Below are 4,463 nucleotides of genomic sequence, written 5' to 3' on the forward strand. Positions count from 1 at the left end.
ATGATGATGATGGAAGAAGAAACAGCCATCTTGGATTCAGAGATGGACATGACCACTTGATTATGCTCAGTCCTGGTGGTATAATGGTCAGCAACTGGTCACCGAACCAAATCCTCTGCTGCCGAGTGGTTCTCACTCAGAGCAACCTTACAGGGCGCAGTGGAACTGTTCGATAGGGTTTCTGAAGCTGTAAGTCTTATAAAGTCACACAATCTCCTTTTTCTCCCACAGAATGACTGGAGAGTTTGAACTGCTGACTTTTCAGTTCAACCCAATGCCCGTGTATCATCAGACTCCAGTGGTTAAGCACTGGGTTATTAATCAAAAGACTGGACATTTGAATCCACAGTCAATCCACAGGAGGAAAATGTCCCAGTGTGCTTCCATGAAGACTCTCACTAAGCTCCTGCCATCAAGTTCATCCGGACTCGCAGGTAAGGTGCAAGGCTACAAAGCTTTATGGGAGCAGAAAATTTCATCTTTCTTCTTTAGAGTGGCCAGTGGGTTTCGATCACCAACCTTGTCCTTAGTGGTCTAACACTTAGCCTACCCGGCTTCTTCCTTAAACACGGTAGTCTCGGGAGACCTATGGGACAGTTCCCCGTCCTATTGGCTCACAGGGAATTAACTCCATGGCAATAGGTTTTGTTGCTTTGGGACAAGATAAAAGGAACCCGAGTCCCTGACACCTTACAATTATATCAATTCTGTGTGAAGGGAAATAAAATTCTGCTATGTTAAAGTCTTTGTTATATTTATGTTTTTGGTAATAACTTGCAGTTGCCGGGACTCATATCTTATTTTATACAAGAAATGTCATTAACTATAACATATTTTGTTAAGCGCTTGTTCTTTGCTAGACCCTGTTATATACACACATAATTTCACTCAATCCTCATCACAACCTTTCACAGGGGTTGCCCAATTCATAAAAGTAGCAAAATGACAGTGATGAAGTAGCAATGAAAATAATTTTCTGGTTGGGAGATCACCACAACCTGAGGAACTGGCTTAAAGGGTCACAGCATTAGGAAGGTTGAGAGCAGCTGCTCTAGAGGTATTGTTGTTGTTAGGTGCCACTAGGTCAGTTCCGATTCATATTGACTCCTTGTATAAGAGAACAAAACACTGCTTGGTCCTACACCATCTTCATACTCATTGAAATGTGTGAGCTCATGGATGTAGCCACTGTGTCCATCCATCTCCTCTGGCTCGCTGTTTCTTTACCAAGCATGATGCCCTTCCCCAGGGACTGGTTTCTACTGATAACATATCCAAACTCTCTCCGTCCTCACTTTTAAGGAACTATGGCTAGATGTCTTCCAAGAGTGATGTGCTCCTCCTTCTGGTAGCCCATGGCACATTCCATAGTCTTTGAGAACACCATAATTCAAAGGCATCAATTCTTTGCTCTTCTTTATTCATTGTCCAGCTCTTGCATTCCTATGGTGTCATTGAAAATGCCGTGGCCTTGTTCAAGGGGTTTATCAATGTCACCATCTTTCTGGGTATGAAAAGAACCCCTGGTGGGGGGAGGGGTGCCCCTAGTGTTAGACTGCCAACGGTGAAATCTGTGGCTCAGACCCAGATTTATAGCTGCCAAAACCTTGTGCATGGTGATGATGAGCTGACCCTGTGGGATTGGAGTTATCTGGTAGATATTAAAAATATGGTCACTTATATGGCCAGAAAGATGGGGATTTTACCCTGTAAAGAGTTATCAGTGCAGAAACTTACAGGGGCCAGTTCTTCCTTGTCTTGTAGGATTCCATGAGTCAGCAATGACTTGATAGCAGTGAGTTTGGTTTGGGTTTGAATTGTATTGAGAAAGTCACATAATATCCATTAATCCTACCAAAAATCCTAACATTAGAAGCTATTGTCCTCTTACAGATGAGGACACCTAGACACTGAAAGGATACTGTCACCCAGCAAGGAATCTTTTGCTTGAATGCAGTTGTGTTCCCTTCAGTGTGGATGAGTTTGTAGTATGAATGCATATTGTAGCTATTGTATTTTCCAGAGTAAAATATTTTCCTATGTAAAAAAAATATAGTATAAAAGCAAAATCTCTTAATTACACTTAAATAAAAAGGTCAAAGATGCATTTGCCATTTCTTTATTTCTTTCTTCTAGCCATTTCTTTTTAAAGGAAACAGAGCTGTCTGGTTATGGTTAGGTTAAATAAAATATACTCCATGATGGTAACTACATTCCAGCATTAGGACTTGCAAATTATAGGCACAATATGATCAATCTGAAAATAAATGACGGGATGACATAATATCAAGAAACACCAGTCATTCTTTGGGAGGGACGTTCTTATTCGCAGAACCCAATTTGGTAGTGTCTGAAGCAAGACTTGTGAGAGTTGGGTAGCTCAGGGGATGTTGGATTAAACTAAATTCTATATACCAGAAAAGAAGCAAATTCATAGCTGTCGAGTGGATTCCAATTCACGGTGATCTTCTGGGACACCATAGAACTGCCCCTGAGGGTGTCTGAGACTGTAAATCTTTACGTGATGTGAAAACCTCAACTTTCACCCGAGGAGCAGCTGGCAGTTTTGAACTGCTGACCTTGTCGTTAGCAGCCCAACATCTGCCACCAGAGTTCCTGGATGCTATATGGTAAAGGAGAAAGAGTTATACGATCCATCCCCATTTTGGATAAACAATGGATTAACTCCTTAGGCGTCCTGCTTTTTATTCCCCTCAGACTTTGTGATTCTATCCAAAGGCATCAATGCTTCTTGGGAACTTTGCTTACATTTGGCTAGGACGCAAGATTTTCTTTTATTACCTTTACTCTCACCAGGCATGTGGTATAGATCCAGAGAATAACGAACTGCCTCCAGTTTTTCTTGGAGCCCGTGCTGATGAAGAGCAGGACCTGATTTTGTAAACCTGGGGGAGAGGGGTTGTATATATCTGTGGGATTAGTTCAGTAACAAACCAGATAGAAACAAGGCAGCACTGTCATTACACTCTGACTTAAATGAACTGATGCTCTTTATTACATGTTATGCTTCCCCTCGGTTCTAATATGTGGCCGGGCATTGATGGGATCAATCAAAATTTTTATAGAACAATAAAGGATGTTAAGAACTGAGCTCAGAAGATGGAATTTTATTAGATTGACTATTGCATCACATGATTGTTTTTTTTTTAATCTTTAAAAGTCTGAATTTCTCAAACTCCAGGGTTCACACCAAGGTCAGCAGTAGTCCAAAGAAAACTGGTAGAAAATTGCAAGCTACAAATTATCTAAAGTACTGAGATAGATTTTGAAGAAAAACAGCCCTGCTAAACCTTTCTGTAATTTAAAAAAATTTAGGCCCATGCCTTTCCAAAGTTTGTTCTACAAAAGAAAATAATGCGGTACGGGTTTAGAACTATACAAGCTAGGAGTTGTTTGGGATTTATGGGCTTCTAAAGCACATAAGATTATTAAATTCCACTTATAAGAAATACAAGTCCCTGCAGTAGGACTTGTATTCAAGCCTTATATTCATTCACCATATTTCTTTCAAATATATCTTATTTTCCTGAGCAGTTACAGCATAGGACCCTTTCATGGGTCCCCACTGGGAAGACTCCAAACTTCTGTATCCGCTTTTCCCATCTCCCTCCTTCCTTGCAGCCACACTGTGTGTTTATTGAACAGAGACCTTGTGTCACACGCACTGGTAGCCCTGTGAAGACAGGGCTCCTCACCTCACAGAACAGTCCCTTCACATCAGCAAAGTATTCAAAATGGGCTGAATCCATGATCTATTTTTATGTAACAAATTATCCTAAAACTTAACACCCGCTTCCACACAACAAAACCACAACAAAGCTGCCATGTTGTCTACTCGGATTCCCAGCAAGTGTACGTTTATATAGGGTTTCGAAGGCTGGAATCTTTATGAGAGCAAACCGCCTTAGCTTCCTTTCAAGTGGAGTGACAGGTGAGGTTGAACTGCCGACTTTGAAATTAGAAGTCCACCCCTGGGCAACCCCACAAACTCCGAAGCTTACAAGAGTGAACATTTGGTATTCATAGATTTTGTGGGACAGGACCAGCAGAGCAAGGTGCGTTAGGCTCAGCATCTCTCATGAGGTTGCCGTCAAGTTGGCAATGAGGGCCAGCCACACTTTTATCTGAAAACTTGGGGCTCGGGGAATTCAAGTGTATTCACCTATTTGTCACATCATGCTTATGCGTTGGACTAGTATCAGCAAGGTGAGCGGTTCGAGAGCAGGTGGAAACCAACAGACGCTCCACAATGCCGGGGCTTTCTACTCCTGTAAAGAGAGTGACAGTATTGGGTGAGACGGGGCAGGGAGCAGTGAGCCGATAATGACAGGGACAGGGGAACAGCAATGGGTCTAAAATTGACAGTGAGGAAGGTGTAGCATTTCTGACCGTGTTTGCTCAATTGAAATGCGTCTGAGAGGAATTACTGAGAGGTGAATGAT

This window comes from Tenrec ecaudatus, chromosome 5 (genome assembly GCF_050624435.1).
Source record: "Tenrec ecaudatus isolate mTenEca1 chromosome 5, mTenEca1.hap1, whole genome shotgun sequence".
Lineage (NCBI taxonomy): Eukaryota > Metazoa > Chordata > Mammalia > Afrosoricida > Tenrecidae > Tenrec > Tenrec ecaudatus.